General features: G+C 45.5%; 1 protein-coding gene across 1 annotated transcript in view; it reads right to left on the reverse strand.

Annotated features, from left to right (window-relative positions):
- LOC144824986 (ropporin-1-like) overlaps positions 1-21,063 on the reverse strand; it is a 494,190-nt gene that overhangs the window by 472,893 nt on the left and 234 nt on the right. The gene's annotated exons all lie outside the window — the stretch shown is intronic.

The following is a 21,063-nucleotide window of genomic DNA, read 5'->3' on the forward strand; positions in this document are numbered from 1 at the left end:
GGCGTGGTCGGTATAAAGCGTAAACGGGTGCCCCTCAAGATAATAGGCCAGCTTCTACACCGCCCACTTATTCGCCAGGCATTCCTTCTCTATGGTTGCATACTTTAACTCTCTAGAAAACAGTTTGCGGCTTATGTACAGGATGGGGTGGTCTAACCCATCCTCCCTGACCTGTGAAAGGACCACCCCGATTTCGTAGTCCGAGGCATCGGTATGTAGGGAAAACAGCTTTGTAAAGTCTGGGGAGGACAAGACAGGGGTAGAGGTGATGAGGTGTTTCAGATTGTGGAAGGCGTTCTGCATCGGTTCGGTGGGGATGATAGGAGAGGAGGACTTCCCTAAACTACGAAGGGAGTCAGTGAGGGGGGCTGCTATATGGGCGAATTGGGGGATAAACCGCCGGTAATATCCCACGAGACCAAGGAAGGCTCTCATCTCTCTTCTAGTACTAGGGAAGGGGGTGTCTGCAATAGCTCGGATTTTCTCGATATGGGGCTCAATGAGTTCATGCCCCAAGGTATTTCACCTTCTGGAAGGCCAAGCATGACTTCTTGGAATTGATCCTCAGGCCGGCCTGTTTCAAGGCCGTAAATACGGCCTGTAGGTGGGTCAGGTGGGTGTTCCAATCTGGGCTGTATATGACGATGTCGTCGAGGTAGGCTGAGGCAAACCCGGTCTGATCCTTCAACACGGTATTCATCAATCGTTGGAAGGTGGCAGGTGCCCCATGAAGACCAAAAGGGAGGACTGTGAACTCGTAGTGTCCATTGTCTGTGGTAAAGGCTGTTATCTTACAGTCGTCCTCCCTTAGGGGCACCTGCCAATAGCCTTTAGTCAAATCGAGGGTCGTTATATATTTTGCATCTCCTAGCTTCTCGACGAGCTCGTCCACACGGGGTATGGGGTAGGCGTCGAAAGATGATATTTCATTCAGTGCCCGAAAGTCCATACAGAACCTTGGGGTCCCATCCGGTTTAGGGATCATAACATTAGGACTAGACCAATTACTCCTTGAGGGGCGTATGACTCCTAGGTCTAGCATATCCTGTACTTCTTTTCTGATGTCGTTCCTTCGGGCCTCTGGTACCCTACAGGGTCTTATTTTTATGACTTTGCCTGGAGGAGTCTCTATACAATGTTCGGCCTGGGAGGTTCGGCCGGGTGTGTTGGAAAACAGTGAGTGGTATGGTTTGAGAGTTTTTTGCAGTTCTTGGTTCTTTTGTTCATCCAGCTCATCGTTAATCACCAACTGGTCTAGGGAGGACACTGGGGACGTTGTCGGGGAACGGGTCGTCAGGTTCACTCCCGATGGAAGGGGTCCAAGCCACTTTTTTAACAGATTGATGTGGTAAATCTGGGTCTTGTTGGGACCCACTTTCAGCCTATAACTGGTCCGCCTGATAGTCGACAGCACCCTGTAAGGACCGACCCATTCCGCTCTAAACTTCTGGGTAGATGATGGGAGCAGCACGAGGGCCCAATCACCCTCTTTCAGATGTCTCCATTTCTTCCCTTTATCGTAGGCGTTTTTCTGTCGGGTTTGGCTCTTTTCAAGGTGGGTGTAGGCGAGATCCCGCAGTCTTCCCAGTTTTGATTTCAGATTCTGGGCGTATTCCAAGGTTTTGGTCGTTTCTTCTGGAATCTCCCGCTCCCATGCTTCCCGTGTCATTTCTAAAAGGGAACGAGGCTGTCTGCCGTATAACAATTTAAATGAAGAGACGCCCAGGCTGCTCTGCATCTGACCCCTTATTGCATATAGAGCTAGAGGCAATAACTGGTCCCAATCCATACCGCTGAATTCGAACATTTTTCTAAGGGTGGTTTTTAACGTCCTGTTGTACCGTTCCACCAGACCGTCCGTCTGTGGATGGTATACTGAGGTGCGGATCTGCTGTATCCCCAGGTTGGTGCAAACTTCTTTCATAAGGCAGGACACGAATGGTGTTCCTTGGTCCGTCAGGATCTCTTTAGGGAACCCGACCCGACTGAATAGTTCAATCATTCTGTCCGCGACTTGCTTGGAGATGGTTGCTGTTAGCGGGAAGGCCTCTGGGAACCTGGTGACGTAGTCGACCACTACCAAGACGTGTTGGTACCCCTTCTTGGTCTTGGGTAAGGGTCCAATGAGGTCCATCCCGACCCTCTCGAACGGTTTCACGATGATTGGTAATGGTTGTAATGGGACCGCCGGAGGTTTTGTCATATTTTTCCGTTGACATATTTCACACTCCCGGCAGTACACAGAGGCGTCTTTGTATATTCCGGGCCAATAAAAATGCCTTAGCAGGGTCTGGATGGTCTTCTCCGCACCCGTATGTCCGGCCACCAAGTGGCTGTGTGAAAAAAACAGCACTTGCTCTCGGAAAGAGAGTGGCACCAGGAGCTGAGAGGGGCCGTCTTTCTGACCTGGTCTATACAACAAATCATTGTGGATGTGAAACCGGGGATAGGTGCCCTGGGTGGTTCCCTGCTGTTGATGGGCTTGTTCCCAGGCATTGAAGAGGGTGCGATCATTAGTCTGTGCAAATCTAAAACTCCTATCCAACACCCACGGTTCCTTAGAAACAAAGGCAGGGAGAGGATCTCGGGGTATGATAGAGCGGGGGGGGAAACGGGTACTTGGTCTAGGTGTTTGCGAAACATGCGTAGGAAGTCAGGGTTGTCTGTACCTATAATTAGGTCCTCGGGGAGGGAGGACAGGACCCCCACTCGAACGACATGGGTCTCCCCCTGTGTGGGATGTATGGGAACTTTAACTACGGGGTAGGGTCTGATGTCTCCATGCACGCAACGTATATTCACTATCTCTTTGGGGACATATTGGGCGGGTGCTACATGCTGGGATTGGATCACTGACTGGCGACAGCCAGAGTCAAGAAGGGCATGAATGGAGGACCCGTTTACCTTCACACTTACTCGGAATGTGTTCCCCATCTCGGCCAAATAGAGCACTGCCTTTGGTAGGTATCCAACCTCCATAGGCTCGTCCGGTGGTTTCCGACGAGGGCAAAGTCTGGCAATATGGCCCCAGTTGCCACAGTCAAAGCATTGTGGTCCAGAGGGTCCAGGGGGGGGTCAGGTCTCCAGTTCCGATGTCGGGGGGGGGGGTTCTGGCAGATGCTGGGGCTGTTTCCCTTATTTGAGAATCGGTCTAGTGGATCAATTGTTTTCCCAAGCAGATGCTTTAGGTTGGGCTTGGGAAAACGAGGCGGCCATCTCAATAGCCTGGGCAGTGGTTAAATTGTGGTGTTGTCTCAGCCATCCCTGGGTAGCGTAGGGCAGAGCTTCCAGCTACTGCTCAAGATAAATTCGGTCCATTATTTCCTCCTTGGTGCTGATGTTGGGAGTAACTATTCAGAAAAGGGGGTGGTGATGAACAGAGTGTCTGAATTAAGCAGACCACTCTTACCCAGTCCAAAGATCAGGGCTTGATCCATCACCGTTATTTAGCTCACTGCCCCATCCCAGCTCAGAACCTGGCTATATGCAAATTAGTCTGTCCCTGGCCCAGTGCATCATGGGAACAGGGCAGACCAAACTACCAAGCCAATTCTTCACCAGAAAGGAGACAAGCTTCCGGGGACCGGTTTCTGCCATTTCAGGCGTCTTCGGCCCGGCTTGCTTGAATCCTGATGGAGCAGTGAGCAAGGGACTCATGTCTGAGTATACCCTGCCACACCTATAGTGGCCAAAAACGATTCAGAAAAGGGGGTGGTGATGAACAGAGTGTCTGAATTAAGCAGACCACTCTTACCCAGTCCAAAGATCAGGGCTTGATCCATCACCGTTATTTAGCTCACTGCCCCATCCCAGCTCAGAACCTGGCTATATGCAAATTAGTCTGTCCCTGGCCCAGTGCATCATGGGAACAGGGCAGACCAAACTACCAAGCCAATTCTTCACCAGAAAGGAGACAAGCTTCCGGGGACCGGTTTCTGCCATTTCAGGCGTCTTCGGCCCGGCTTGCTTGAATCCTGATGGAGCAGTGAGCAAGGGACTCATGTCTGAGTATACCCTGCCACACCAATAGTGGCCAAAAACGATTCAGAAAAGGGGGTGGTGATGAACAGAGTGTCTGAATTAAGCAGACCACTCTTACCCAGTCCAAAGATCAGGGCTTGATCCATCACCGTTATTTAGCTCACTGCCCCATCCCAGCTCAGAACCTGGCTATATGCAAATTAGTCTGTCCCTGGCCCAGTGCATCATGGGAACAGGGCAGACCAAACTACCAAGCCAATTCTTCATGTTGGGAGTAAGCCACTTTTCCGCGGCCATCTTCAATCGTACAAAAAGAGTTTTAGGGTTCTCTCCGGGGCTGCCTCTTTCCTTTCGGAACTTCAAGCGGTAGGCTTCTGCATCTAAGCCGAGATGTTCCAGTATTACGCGTTTCACGTCAGCGTACGGGGTATCACCAGAGGGATTGGCGACCTGGTAGGCTGCCTGGGCTTCACCGACAAGGAGAGGGGCCAGGAAGAACAGCCATTTACCTATTGGCCAGCCGCAGGCCCGAGCTGCCCTCTCGAAGTTCAAGATAAAAGAGTCCGGGTCCTCTCCCGGTTGAAACTTTTGCAAAGAGACCCCCGCTGACCCATGTGGTATGATCCCCTCTTCCACACCACCTCGCAGAGGGGTTTCCCCCCATGTGTTTGAAGGGTCTGTCTCCCGGGCGCTCAGGGCTTTCTTTAGTATTTCTCGGTCTGCTTGAGCTGAATTAAGTTGCTGCTCAACGACCCACTCCAGTCGTTCCTGTCCTTTCACCAGTTGCTGCACCACTGTATCCATCTGCTGCACTATGGTCTCCATCTCTTCTGTACAGATGGGTGTGGTGCCCGCATTCTCCAACACTGTTACGGGATCCGCTATGCCGGGGGAGTGAGGAATGGGCAGGAGACTGGTTTTTGTCAAAGAGGGCTTTATTGCAGCATACAAATAGTCTGTACAGGTCTTCCTAGGGTACAAGGTCTGTCTGGGGGATCGGCTTCGGCTCCTCCGACGGGCTTTCGGTTTAGATGGATCCGTTCGGCGTAGCCCCTCGGGTCTCCTCCTCGCTAGGGGCTGATCCTCGTCCGTGGCGCCTCTTGCAAAGGAAAACACAAAGAAGGAAGGGGGTCAGTGTAAGGTCCGGTACTCGTGATGTTGAGGGGAAAAGGAGTGAGGAAGTTCCCGAAGTGCAACACTCAATCCTCTCGTGCGGTGAGGGGTTTAGTGCTCAGGGGTAAGGGTACACCGGGACAGGGGGATCCCAATCACTCGGCAGAATTGCCCTTCCTCCCGACCCAACCCGCCACTCGCCTTCGTACCTGAGTTAGCCACACACCTCCCCCGGGCGTGTGGCAGGTCGGCTCGTGGGCACGTTGGCCACCTGGCGTTTCCTCCGGTGATGATACGGCTTCCGCTCTCCTCGATTCTTCCTCCGGTCTTTTCCTCCTCTCTTCACCACGCTCTTCTTCCGACTTTACTCTCCAACTCTCGCCTCTCCCGGTGTACAAGCACACCCTCTCCCTTCCGGCTTCTGCATTTAACGCTGCCTCCTCCACAGGTAGCCCCGCCCACTCTTCTTCAGATCTCCAGTTAAAGGGCCATGGTTCCTCCTGTTCCTCGGAGGTTCCGATATCGAATTCAACAGAGGGAAGTTCGTTCTGTAACAGGGAACAAACAGGGTGGGGATGGTAAGAGCCCCCGGGGGGAGTCCCGTTGTCCATGTCCTGTGTAGAGGGTCGCACCACCCCGTTACAGGCTGCCAATACCCTGTAGTGGCAAGCGGATAGTGCAGTGGTAGAGCGGCAGGTGACTCAACCTGTTCGCTGATGGCGTGGCTGAAAGTAGTGGTTGGGGTCAACTGGGAATTAGCAACATCCATAGGTTCATTCTGGGTATGTCCTACTCTTCTCTGAACCCACCGACTACCAATTGTAAGCAGGCGGCACGAGATGATGCACCCTGCACTGGATCAGAGGTCCCACAGAAGACAGGAGGAAAGGGCAATTGAAATGACCGTATCAAAATGTACCAAGGGGAGGGGCTGGTCAACGGAAGCAAGTTTTTGCTGGGCTCAACACGATAGGATGTGACTGCAGCGTCTGAATAACGGAGCCTCACTGATTCAGGAGCAACTAGTATTAGATAAGCTGCGCTCTTCACCTTGTTGCCCAGGACCAACAAAGGCCCACAAAGCACAGTATGGAGGGGAGGTAGCCAGCCCAGATCAGAGCATGTCTTATGGGGTGCCCGCCACACTGATCAAGGTTCCACACTGATGCTGGCTCTGACTTGCCTTCATTACAGTCCAACTTATGACAATTAATGTTATGCAGTGGTGAATCATGTGAGCCTGTGGAGGAGTAGGTACATGCAGCTCAAGTTCTTAGGAAAGGCAGCTATACCATCGGGGCTGGCATGAAGTGTATAACTGTAACTAACTCACCCCTCCATGCCGGTGCAAGATCTACTGACAAGGGGCATCCTGTTTGTAGAAATTAATGAGTGGTGCCCTCGGTTCTGAGAGGCGTGGTGGTTCTCCATAAGTGGTACTCAAAGGGAGCAGCACCAGGTATCGGGTGCCATGTGCAGGTGTAATGCAGACCAGGATCTCGGCATTTGAGATCAGGTGCAACAGGCCTGCTCAATTAAGTGCCCATGTGGACACCAGCAGGTGGGGAGACGCTCAGCAGCCACAGGCAGTCCGTTGGTATAGGTCCCAGGAATGTTCCTCCCATTTGCCTAGCAAGTAGGGACGAAATCTCAGCGTGGCACCAAGGCTGCTGCCTGGGGCAGCCGGGGGTGAAGGGGAGGGGTCAGGCATCTTCTCTGCCCGGAAGCAAATCCTGACAATAGCACTGCAGGGGTGACGTAGGCTGTGATCCAGGGCTAGGCAGGTGGGGATTCGCAGCATTCTAAGTGTTTGTGAGTAGGCGTTCCAAGGCCTCACTGCTAGCAGGCTCCAAGGTCTCTGTCGGAAGATGGCTGGAGCAGCATACTCCGACCCGCACTTGCACAGCAGATTAGACCTAGGCCCGATCACGCCAGGAGCCGATAGGCATCAGCACCCACCTTCGTGCTGGATATCTAGACGGCAGCATATACGTTATTTGTTTTTATATGGGCTTTTTATGTTTCATATTAAATATGCTTTTTGTACAGAAATAGAAAAGATAGTAATCTCTTAGGGAGGAATTTAGATTGTAGTAATAATCTCAAGATTACTTCTTTAAATGCTAAAGGTTTGTGGCACTCAGTTAAGAAAAAGAAGATAAGTACATTTCTGCTAATGGATGTTGGTTTACTACAATGAACTCATATACATGAGATAATATTTCTACATGTGATAAAGTTGGGAAAGACATGTTATTTTGTCAGTGCTATAGGAAAGGTTGTTGGATGTAATTTTTAACACCCAATAAAATGTAAATACCTGCAAATGAACTGTAGATTTCAGCAAAAGGAAAGCACATTTATTTTGTAATTTCGAAGTGTGATGGAAGCAAACATTTTAACAGGATGAAAGCAATCAAGACACTCTACTTGGTGATGCACACATTATAAATATCCATTGAAACCCTAATTCCACACATTATCATTTATGTGCAATATAGTTATATGAGTAAAACTATATGTCTGTGCAAATTTAGCGTCCATTTCAATTGAAAAGTTGCTATCTCTAAATAACAGTGCCCTGCAACACAGTGCTTTAATTACATTCAAAAATCACCCACTTCATGTCCACTAGAGCTAGGTGAGTAGTGAAAGTTTGTTCTTCTTAAAAGTAGGCTCTAAAAAGTTTGGTAATCACTGCTTTATATTATTGAACGCTTTCTTCAACAGTACCAGCATTGTGGACAATTTGAGATGACACTTTTCTACAACCAGAAAGGTTTTTTCTAATTCTTGTTCCCATTCATTTTAGAACACATCTTCATTTTTATTTGCATCACTTTGAGGGGTCTTCCAATTCACTCAAGTCAAGAAGGAATGCAGACATTATCCTAAAGGAAGATAATATAGCCAAGCCCTTAACTCATATCAATAATTTCTTTAGTTCCAATAAACCCTACGACACAACAAGGTTTATTAGCTGGGAAGCCTTTAAGTATTTACTTGAGGCATTCCCCTTTCTATTATTTCTATTAAGAACAGGAATTTTTAAACTAAAATATCAGACCACACTTAAATAAATTGCTAAATATGAGAAATCATTTGTTTCTTTAGTGACAATACATAAACATTTAAACCATAAAATATACATTATAAATTCAACAAAATGCTCAGTATAGGCATGAGAGTCCAGTAGTCCAGTGACTATGCTATGTGTTAATACAAGGTCAACCAGTCTGGTAAACTTTATGCCAATTATTACATGTTTCGAAAGCCAAAAACTCATTCATGTTATAAGATCTTTCCAAGGTAAATTATTAACCAGTTCGAACGACATTGCTAATAAGTTTTTGCCTTTCTCTACCCAATTATATGATAAACCTATAACTGTTCAAAATGAAGTTATAAATAAGTTTCAATTAACTTGTTACCTACTGGGTACATGTTAGGACACTATTGGATTAATACTAGCAAATCACTTAATTATGGTTAATCTCCTGATCACAATGGCATGCCAGCGAATTCTTATCAGGAGGTTTTCCACCAATTTCCTTCATAGCTGTTAGTTTGTATCAGGAATTTTCAGAAATGTCTTCATGGAAGGATCCTTTATATACCCATTACCGCTATCCAACTATATGCCTAACTTTTCTAAATCATTATTAGAAAAAGTGTTAGTAAATTGTTTATTCAAAGTTCTCCCTTCAATAATGGACAATGATCCAACTGGGTTTATGAAAGAAAGGTTTTCTACATATAAAATGAGAATAATTTGTTATACATTATCAAAATAATCATTTTAAATCCCCATTTAGCCTTATGGATTTAGATGCTGAGAAGACATTTTATAAAAATTAATCAATTTTCTAAATATGATTGTTTTTGCAGAGAATCTGGGATAAATTAGCCTCTACAATCTGCCGTAATGCTAATTCCCGGGGGGACTGCTTCTTTAAGGGTGTGGCCAAGTGTAGTTTGTACAAATTAATTGGCCCCCACCTGTGCCTTGATCGGGTTTAGAGAATATCCTGACAGTTTCCCAAATTCGGAGGCTTCTTTTCCTACCTCTCGCATATTTATAACAGGGTCAGATGTTAATACTGCAATATCATCAACGTACACCGAGATCTTGGTGCTTCTGACGTGAAATTGCATAGGTTATATTAAAGCATTAGACTCTAACCTCCTGGTCAGAGGATCTAGTAAAGAGCAAACAATAAAAGTGAACAAGGATATCCCTGTTTTGTCCCTCCCATTATTCTGATAACATCAGACTGTCCCCCTCCCATGATATGAAGCCTACCAGAAGGGTTATGATAGACAGATTGAATGGCCTTGATATAGACTTGCCCAATTTCATGCCACTTCATCACTTCCCAAAGATAGTCCCAGGCCACCATATCAAATGCTTTTTCTGGGCAAGGGCCATGGGTTACTCATAGAATGCAGATGCATCAAGGAGCGCGATAACATGACGGACATTATCTGTGGTATCCAGCCCTGGGATGAATCCATGCTTCCAGAAAGAAACCAGCTCGGTGATGACATTACACAGCCTTGTTGCTAAGACTATGGAATATATCTTGGAATCACTGATAATTATTGTGATGGATCTATAACATCCGGGGTCTTGCAGAGGCTTTCCTTTTTTGAGAAGCACCACAATGTTATTCAGGGGCCAAGAGACAGGTATGTGCACATCTTTATGTGCCTTGAGAAATAGATCAACCAGATCTTCTAAAGCCAAAAAAAACACGTTTGTAAAATTCTAATGGTACTCTATCAACCCCAACAGCTTTGCCAAAGGGGAGGGTCGAAAGGGCCACCTAAACCTCATTACTACTGAAAGGGGCATCTAAGAAAGCACAATTTTTAGACACAACTTTAGTTCCTGAGACTAATCCAAGGTATTCTGTTGTCTAAATGTTTTTGTTTAACCCCTCCGCCCGATACTAAGCCTCATAGAAGTCTCTAAATACTTGACGAATTCCCAGAGTCAGTGACCAGGTGCCCCATCCTTCAAACACTTCAATCCACGCCCTAACAACTAAATAATTTGTGAGTATAGATCCAATGCAATATCATATAACGTTCCACAAATGCATGCACTTATTGATGATTTGTCAGCATGTGGTTTAGAAAATGCACAGAACTAATTTTAGTTAAATCTTAATTGTTGACTGGGATTCATGTAGAATGCCTTGCAATTGGTGTAGTGCACAGTTCTTCAAACTGTGGGGCGCGCCCCCCTGGGGTGCATGGATGGGTTCCCAGGGGGGCGCAAAGGCCTCTGCAAGCTCATGTAAATGAAGACGCTGGGAAATACAGTGATGTTTATTTGATGTATTTCCATGCTGTCTTAATTTACTCTGAAGCCCTCAGAGTGCCGTGGGGCCAGAGGTCAGTGGGGGTGCTGCTGGGGGCTCGGCTGGGCAGTGTCTTGAGCCTTATTAAGACTCCAGCACAACCGAGTTTTTCACAGGTCTTTAAAGACCATTTACATACCTTCTGGAACTGGTTACCAAAGCTTAGTTTTTTCTTTTCTTTTTCCAGTACCTGGGCCCCAACTCTGCCTATTCCTTACATTTGTATTATACATTTACAGCTGTAGTGTGTAAATGCATTTCATGAAAAGGAATACATAAAAGGGTTGCCAATAGAAAAAATGCCAGCCATGTATGTTTAAAGAACCTGCAAAGACCTTGCTCACACAAAATAGAGTCTTAAATGAAAAAAAAGTATGTATTCATTTGTAATGTGACTTTCTGTCTGTTCCTTTTATTTTCAGTCATGAATCATTCAGGCAGCCCTAGAACACATTTAACAGTGCTTTATATTTGCTTTTCGAAGTACGCACAGATAAGTGCTGAAAATAGGGCTTTGGGTGACTGTTTATTTTTGTCCCGTCTGCAACATCAAAATAATGAGCTGGCAACCCTAATCATAAGACTGGAAGTTTGTTGAGGGAACAGGACATTATTTATTTCACCCTCGATTCCCTGATTAATTCCATAATAGCAATAGTTTAACTTATATCTGAAACCCTAAACCCCGTCAATAACATGCTGATTAACTTCAAGTGTCTGGGAATTCACCCTGCATTCAGACAACTCACTCCTCATTCTCACCCTTCACTTTCACGCTCACCCTGCACTCACAATGCATAGTTATGGTTTTCCCACATTTGCCACATAATCCATCGTCTGCTGCATAATTTGCAGATAAAAAAATGCAGCAACACATGTTACCTCACTGTCGAAGGCCCTTTCTAAAGGTAGACTGGTCACCTTTCTGTTGCTTATTGCTGTATGTGGATGTTAATGTGGTACTTATGAGGGGCAATAATGGCCAGGACAATGTTAACAAGCCTAAAAATAGCAAAATAGTGCAGTAATGCTATCACACAATATGCAGCATATTCGCCTTTGCTTGCTGGAGAATTTAGTCAATTATGCTACATAATTTAGCGTTCTCCTGCCGCATAATTTCAATGGCCCTGTTTATAGTATTATGAGGTCTCAGCCTGTGGCAGAAAGCACTGTGAATATATAAGTCATTATTTTAAAACAGTATTTACATACTCTAAGCTAGGCTGCTGCAAAATGATGCAGTGATTGAGATAAAACAAGTTCTTACAAAATATACTTTTAGTAATAAGTAATCAAACTGTATCTAATGCAGACATTTTTGTAAGTGTCTCCACTATTCCAGATCCCAGCTGATAACTCCTTTACATGACATCTTAAAAAGAATAGATCTTTGCCACCATAAATCTTTAAGCAGATCCACTGGAATTATTCAGCAGAAGAGGGCAAAATTATGAGGCAGGTTTGACTAAATTATGCAGCAAGAAAAGGTAAATTATGCGGCACAATGCGCCACATTTTGTGGTTAGCATTACTTCATTATTTTGTCATTTTAACTCACTGTAACACTGTCAGAGGAAATATTTCACCTCATTAGTACCAGTTTCACACCCAAATACAGCAGTAAGCAACTACAAGATTACCAGTCAATCTTTGCAAAGGGCCTTCCACTGCTCCGGAACACTTTGTCACGCTTTAAGTAACTTTTGTTCCGTTTGAGCTAGAATCACATTTTTTGTTGTTGAAATCTGCAGATTATGCAGCAAATGCAGTAAACTGATAATTATGTGGAAACGCTGCTGCAGAAACTCAAAATTCTAGTGGCCCTGGCTTTAACCCCTTGGGTGCTCATGACGACGTCAGCTCGTCATGAGCCACGGCGCTCCGGTGCTCATGACGAGCTGAGCTCGTCATGACCGCGCCCGTTACATGGAACGCTCGCATGCTGGGCTGATTCCCCTGCTGTGCTGAGCGTTCCATTGGAACGGGCGTGGTCATGACAAGCTCAGCTCGTCATGAGCACCGGAGCGCCGTGGCTCATGACGAGCACCGGGGCGCTGTACGTGCCCCCCCGCTCCCCCCAGCACAGTGGGGGAATGTGCCCCACACAGAAAGGGGTTAAGTGACTCAATCAATTAATGGCTGGTAAGAAGGCCGGTTTCTTTTTTAACTTTCTGCACTACCACCACAGTCTTCGCTTTCAGGCACTGGCATCTCAAAGTCAGTATTAACCATTCAGGGGAAGTTTTTTTGTAAAAGCTGAGTCCATGGGTTGGCAGGTAGAAGGCCAGCAGGGTTGCATTCAGATGCAGAGCCCTAATCCTCTTGAACCTTGGGGCCTCACAAAAATGGTCTAGGAGACAGGAAAGAAGCGAGATTCAAAGATATTGTCACAGAGAAGGCCCAGAATAGGGAGCACTGTATGCAGACTCATTTTTTAAGTTTACAACTCGCAGGAGACCGCTTCTTCAGAGAGATACCCCAAAGAAGGGGACATTATAAGTGATTTTGTTTTTCTAAAAGGGACATTCATTAGTGAAGCTGGTACTGCTGCCAAGTGTGTAAGTGGCCACTGCTGGTTGTCATAAAGGAGCAGATGCAGCAGGACTGGGGCCCAGGAATTTGGGGGGCCCACTGCATCATACTTATGACTGTCTACCTTTAAAAAACAGGGGCATCAGAGCGTATTGTACTTTCAAGCATTAGGCCAGAGGTGATGATCCCTCATGGTGGGGAAGAGGTAAAAGAGGCAGGTGAGATAGCCTGCTACTCAGGACTGCAGTTACCATTAGTGCAGCAGGTATTGTTGCATTGGGGTCAAAGAGTGTGAGGGGTTCACAAACCCCAATTATGGGGAGCAGTTTGTTTGAGATATCTGTTTTTGTTTGATGCATTTGCTGTTTTATAAGTCTCATATTTGGTGCGGTTCATAAGCTATAGAAAAGGTATTCCTAAAATCATCTAGAAAGCCCCGCTCCCTACATATCTCTCCCGCTCCCCCAATCCTTGCCATAATGTTTTGGAGGGGGGCCCAACCTCAAAACAGTTTGCTAAGGGGGGCTCAGAGTAAAAAAGTTTGAAGACCTCTGGTGTAGTGTTATTAGTTTATTGTATGGCATGGTAGTGCTTTATATAAGAAGTAAAAATGTATTTACAGCATGGTGATTATCGGTGACGCTGCTGACACAGGTTATAAACAAGATTACATTGTGTAAATTTTTTAAGCATAATTAAGGTACTAGGCTTAGTATCCTTTAAAATATTATTAACAGCAGTTTTAACCAATAGCTGAAAGAAAATATTTTTGGGGTAAATTAAATTAGCCTACACTCCAGTTTTATATAGAAGAAAACAATGGATTGTTATTTAACCATGAAGGCGCCCAAACATGCTTATAATCCCGATAGAGGAGTATTATATGTACCGTATTTTCAACCATGTGAAGGATATCTCATTATTAAAACACAAAAGAGAAATATCCTTACACATTTTGCTGGGATTCAGAGGGGCAAATTTACAAGGTTTGGCGCATCTCTGCAAATCAGCAGGAATGCGCCAGAATAGATGCGACACTCAATTCTCACATTGCGCCACCACGGATGCTTCACATTTACAATGCTGTGCACCATGGCGAAAGGACAGGCAGATGAGTGTTGCATCTTGTGGCGTAAGGGTGGCGCATTGCTGGAGTCGTGCCGCAAACGCGAAACAACGCCAACAATGCTCAGGGGCCGCCCATACTTAAGGTGGTGCATCAATCCTTACACCTGATTCAAGCAGGCATAAGGGTTTGACGCAGCGGCGTCGTAAAACTGACTCCATGAAATCTTGTAGATTTCACTGCGTCACTTTTACGAGGCTTTCCTGCGATGGAACACCCACCCTGGGATGGAACGTCCACATGAAACCTGACGCAGGTTTCATGTGGCGCACTGCTTTACAAAGTGACGCATCTGCCTAGATGCGTCACGATGTAAATAAGTCGCAACGTGGTGCATGGTTTACGCCATTGCTACGTCACAGAAGTGACGCAACAGCAGCGCAGATGTGTCGCAAGGGGCTTGTAAATCTGCCCCCAAGTGTTTTTGAATAAGGCTATTGCAAACATGATCATCAACCACATAATTTGGTTTAACATAGCACATTTCTTATTCTGAATGTAGCACAGCGCTGTTACTCTAAAAGTGGAACATCACTGCTATGCACCTTCTTAATATGATATGTAGAGGTTTATTCCAACTTAACCAAGCAGAGGAGTTTCTGGGCCACACGTATCAAAATTAGAAATTGCGATGACCTAATTGCGATTTTCTGAGAATCGCAATTAGGTAATGCAATTTCCAATGTATGAAACTCCATGAGTTTCATATACAGATTCGTAGTGGGTCGGAAACCGACCTACCTCATAAATATTAATGAGGTAGCTCATTAATATTAATGAGATAGCTCGCAATTTACGACCCACTAGGAATCGCAAAATCACAGGGATGGTGGCCTGCTAGGGACAGCAGCCCACCATGTCTGTAATTGCTTTTAAATAAAGCAATCTTTTTTTGTAAAGCAACCCGTTTTCCTTAAAGGAAAATGGGATGCTTTACAAAAAGAAAAAGAAAATGTTTTCCTTTCATTATTTAATAGCAGGCAGTGGTCCGTGGAACCACTGCCTGCTCTTAAATAAAATGCTTTTACAAACAAAGGGACCCCTTCAAATCTGTGAATGGGTTACCATTTACTTGAAGTAGGTGGTAAAATGCAAATGTTTTGCGACCGCATTTCGGTCACTAAACATTCATACATACCAATGTGATTCGGTATTAGAAAGGGACGCCCTTAACACGCCCCTTCCTAATACCAAATCACAAAACCCAATTTGCCATTCGGTAACAGGTTACCAAATTGCAATTTGGGTTTGATGCACGTGAAAAGCCTTTTTTGCGTTCGTAAACAGGCAGATTCTGCATATTGGCCCGTTTACGAAGACAAAAATGCTTCATGCATGTGCCACTTAGTCTTTATGATCATAGGGAAAAAGACTCAGAACAATAAGATGAGGAATTCCATCTGCCAATCCCACCTAACGAGAATTGGGTTTCCTGGGACTTTTTATTATAAAGCTGCAGGAGTTCTGTTACTCATTAGTGAATCTAAATGCATGTGATAATATATATAACTCTCTGATACTGCTCAAGAGTTGTCACCTGTGAACCTCAAGGATAGCCCAAACTGGGTATCAGTTACTTGAAACAATAAATGTCAACTATTGTTCAAAGTGTTGGAAATCATTTGTGTTTTCAATAAGGTGGTCATAACACCTTAATTTGGACCAGTATAGATTACATTTTACAGACAGAAATTTTAAAAATAAGCTTTTGTGTAGAGCTGATGCAAGAATTTCATGAGCTTTAAGTAAATGTGATAATTTGCCATGTGGTTCCCTGGTAATGTGGTCATCCCTGGTTCTTGTAACTCCTACCAGGCTCCTTGATGGTTTCACCCTCATTAACCACTGCAATTTCTTTGTCTGATACCAAGCCCTGCTTTTGAGGTATAAGGAGCTTTAATTGATTAATAAATAGCTGGTATCGACATTTTAATTACATCATAGCAATACTACTCTTTCCGTATTATATATTAAAAAACATTTACCCTAATTTGTCGTTGGTGGCTTGGATAATCAAAATTGGGATGCATTGGGATGCATCCGAACTCCTTCTCGATTAGTTTCCCCCCAACCTCTAACCCAAAGCGGAAAAAAAGTCAAACACAAACTGATTAGACAACACCCAGAAACACTATTTGCTGACATATATCATTGCTCCTCCAAAGGCCAGATCAAAATGGATCTCATTTTCAACACTGAAAGACCCAAAAAGTGGAACTCCATCCTCAGATCACAACTCCACATTTCCAAAGCTACTAACACTCCTTATAGCTGCAAACTGACGTTCTCAATCCCTAACCGCACGATGCGGGCGGGAACACCTCTGTGACCATCTACTCCAACGGCACAGTCCTGATCCAAGCTAACAACGACAACATAGAGACATTTGACTCCCTCTTCCCTCACTTCGGACTGCCCCCTCTCAGGCAAATCTCCCCCGCCCTACCCACTCCTTCTCCCCAGACAGCCACACCCTTCAGCTGAGCGCACCTACCATTCCTACGCCTTCTATCAACAACACCATCTTTCCACCACAAGACACCTGCCGCACCTCTGTCACCAAGAACAAGGCTCCGTTTCCCCCCTCCGACCTTCACCTCGAACACCCCCCACTTACAACGTCCCCCAATTAACAACGATCGACCTCAACACACAGTCAAAGATTCCCAACTACCTCTCCATACCCACATACAAAAGAACGCAGATGCCACAACACGACCCTCCACACCCCAAGCCCCAACTCAAAGCCTGACAGCTGACAGCACAATAACAACAAGACGGCAATATAGCATCATCAGGCCATCCCCCTCTCATGAGGACCCCATCCAGAACCCCCCACCCCACCACGAAAGAGACGGGGCAGCATTTCACCCTGCTTGAAAGCCAGCTAGCAACTATAATCCAGGGCTTTAACGAAATCCTAACCAACCTCGCCACACTCCATAAGAATTCCCAAAATCCCCACTGTACTCCCACCATCTCCAACCCCACACACCAAAGGCTCCCCAAGGCTTCCCACCCCAGTTGGATCTCAACCCCCCTCTCGAGTCAGTTACTGAAACCCAAAAGAACAAGAGAGGCTATGTCCTCGAGTGACGTGGCAAATTTTGCCTCCTCGTACGACACTCCATCTACTGCCACCCCTCAATCCAAGATTCAGGTGATCACCAAATTCAGAAGAGACCACTCCCCTCTGAAACCCCCTAAACCCCCAGCCTCCTTCACCAACATCCCCATGGCCCCCCTTAGAAACAAACCCAAAAAAGAGGCACCCTCCACCAACTGCAAGCTCATAAACTGCAGATCAGCCACCAAACATGCCACAGAGCTAGCAGAATCCATCCTCACCCATGACATAGACATAGCCTTCATCACCGAGACTTGGCTAAATGACTGCTTGCCACCAATCATGGATACTCTCATGCCCCCAGTCTTTGCAATCATCAACAAAGATCGAAAAGACCAAATAGGCGGGGTATAGCAATCACTCACAACAACAACATGTCCGTGACCGAAATTTACACCTTTAACTATAACACCTTTGAATGCCTAACCGCAAACATTAACACAAGCGTCAACAATACACTACACTTCCATCTCCTATACCATCCCCCAGGCAACACCACCACATTCATTGACCACCTGTCCGACCTGATTGCTCACTGTTCACTCCGGGGCGCCAACAAACTAATTCTGGGTGACCTCAACCTACACTGGAATGAAAAAAACAACCCGCTAATCCAGAATCTGAATGAGCTGCTACACAGGAACAACCTTACCCAACACTGTTCAGATTAAACCTATAACAAAGGAGCAATTCTAGATGCCATTTTCGCCCAACGTGATACAATCCCGATCGAACACATCCTGCCCGTTGACTGGTCCGACCACCACCTAATCCTATTCCACATCTCTCAACCGATCATATTTCAACTTCCCACCCAAGACCCCCCCAAACGGACGAGAAACCTAACACAGGTAAGCATGGCCGACCTAGAGGAAAGGGTAAGCTCACTCCTGCCTATCTCCACAGATGATCTCTCCACAACGGAACTCACCTCTCACTATAACACAACCATGATGTCCATCCTAGACCAATTAGCCCCCCTGAAATAAAAAAAAAAAGGAACATTCTATCCAGACCCTGGTTCAACACAGACATGAACGCCGAAAGAAGACAACTAAGAGCTACAGAACAGCAATGGAGGAGCAACCCCTCCACAAGCCTTAGCGAGCAACTTAAAGCAGCCCGAAGAAATTACAAAAACAGATCAACAACGAAAAAAAACACCTTTTTCTGCACCGCCCTGGACAACTTGAAAAACAGGCCCAAAGAACTCTTTAACATCATCAGGTAACAAACTTCCAAGCCCTCTGCAACCCGAGTTCAGGCCTTCAAAACCTGTGCGACAACTTCGACAACTTCTTCAATGACAAAATCACCAAGATTGAGCTCTCACTAGACATCAGCCTCAATCCCTCCTACAAAAGCCCAACCCCAGAGACCGAAGCCAGCACAAACAAGTACCTCACAAAAGCCTGGAAATCCTTCAACGCCATACCCGAAGCTAAGATTCTTAAACTGATCTCCTCCTCCAAACCCGCATCTCACAACCTAGATCCTATACCCACCCAATTGACCAAAAAGCTGAAACTCTCCCTACCCCCATTCTGGTGCAAGATCATAAACAGCTCCTTGAAAACCGGTGTCATACCAGACTGCCTCAAAGTCGGACAAGTCACACCACTACTGAAAAAACCAGGCCTTGACACCAACGATCTGACAACTTCAGACCTGTTTCCAACCTCCCCCTCCTATCCAAAATCCTCGAAAAGTGTGTTCTCCTACAACTGACTCAGCACATGGACAGCATCAACCTTCTAGATCCCCACCAATCGGGCTTCAGATAAGGCTGTAGCACACGACACTGCGATCCTCAACATCGTGGACGACATCCACAAGTCTCTAGATACTGATCAATGCTGTCTACTCATTCTCCTGGACCTATCGGCAGCCTTTGATACGGTGGATCACAATCTAATCATTAAGGCTCTCCAAGATAGGGTAGACGCAGATGAGGTGGTCCTACACTGGTTGTCCTCTTTTTTACACAACCACTCCCAAAGGATACAAATCAAAACCATTACGTCCGACCTCCACACCATCAGCAGAGGTGTCCCCCAGGGCTCAGAGCTCTCCCCTCAACTGTTCAACATATACATGGAACCCCTCACCACCCTACTCAAAAAGGCCAACATCCCCCTCCACCTCTATGCAGATGACACCCAGATCTATCTGGAAACCTCCTCCATTGATGACATTCAGAGACTCAACAACACTCTTAGAGAAGTCTAACACTGGCTGTCAATAAACCACCTTAAACTCAACCAAGACAAAACTGTAATCCTCCTCATCCCCAACAAATCGTAGAATGGTTAAAAGCAATCGATGCTCTCAACGGTAATCTCACTCTAGCTAACTCTGTATAATCATTAGGAATCACCATAGACCCAAACCTTGACATGGACAAACACATTAAGAACTCTGCAAAGAGTGCCTTCCTCAATCTGAAGGTGCTCAACAAAATAAAACCTTTCATCCCGCCCAAGGACCTCAAACAAGCCACTAAATCACTGGTGCTATCTAGACTAGACTATGGGAATGCAGTCCTCACCGGTACAGTAAAATCCCACCTAGCTCCCCTGAAAACAACTCTCAATGCAGCAGCCAGAATGATCACCGGAGTTAAGAAATACGATCACATATCACCCGCACTCAGAGAATTAAAATGGCTCCCAGTCGAAATGTGTGCCAGCTTCAGAACAACCTGGCTCACACACAAAGCCCTGCACACAGGGAAACCCGACTACCTGGCCTCCAAACTCAAGAAGGCCGGTCAGACAAGGAACCTCAGGAGCTCCATCACCCTACTACTCATCCCTATGAAAACATGCAAACAAAAAACCGCTGCACGATCCTTCGCTGGAAACATGCCCAAAATGTGGAACTCCATCCCAGCTGATATCAAGGCTATTCCTTCCTTTGTAAAATTTAAAAACTCCTAAAAGACCTCTTCCTCAACTGTGCCTTCCCGAACCGATAACCGCAGCCGAAGCGCACAAGCCTACACTCTGCAGCCCCCTGACACTGTGTCATTAAGACCTACCTCTTCCACACTCTCCGACCCCTTCCTCGTTCCCTCCTCCCTGAATGAGGTTCAGCCCAAACATTGTGCACTCATCGAGTTTATCTCAGGACTTCCCTACCTCAATGGTTCACAGCACGCTGGGACTTCCGAACCAATATGTATACCTCTGCCTTATTGTGTGACTCTTGCATTAAAACTGTTGTAAAGCGCTCTGATACCCTCAGGTCTGGCCAGCGCTATATAAAACTCCTTAATAAATAAATAAATCATTATTGCTGCATGCGCAAAAAATATATACATTTAAAGCTCAGCTCTTTGAAAGTTTTGGTGCGGTCATATTAATGGCATTGAAGTCTTGAAAAAATCTCTGTTAACATTTAATTTTTTTTAAAACACGCTTCTTCTCAAAAGGCCATTTTTACTTTTTTCCTCGTAAAAAAATATCTTTGTTGATAAAGTGGCTCAGTAGAAACGTCATTAATATTACAGTGCTATGAACTGAATTAAAAACAGAAAGACTTTTGTACGTCTGGATTTATGTATTTTTTAGGGTCATTCTCTTGTGTTTATATGAAGTGTATATACGTTATACACTGAGTAAATTGATGGAAACATACATTTCTTAATGTCGTTTCTATCACCTTTAAACATATAATGGTTCACACTGTTCTTTCATAAACAATATCAAGCAATCAGCGGCATTATTATACTTCAGTTTCGGCATGTATATTTATTTTTATCACTAAATACTACAAGGCATGGGTTAACATAAGGCCACATTCAGTTCAGTTCA

The sequence above is a fragment of the Lissotriton helveticus genome, chromosome 3_1, assembly GCF_964261635.1.
Source record: "Lissotriton helveticus chromosome 3_1, aLisHel1.1, whole genome shotgun sequence".
Classification (NCBI taxonomy): domain Eukaryota; kingdom Metazoa; phylum Chordata; class Amphibia; order Caudata; family Salamandridae; genus Lissotriton; species Lissotriton helveticus.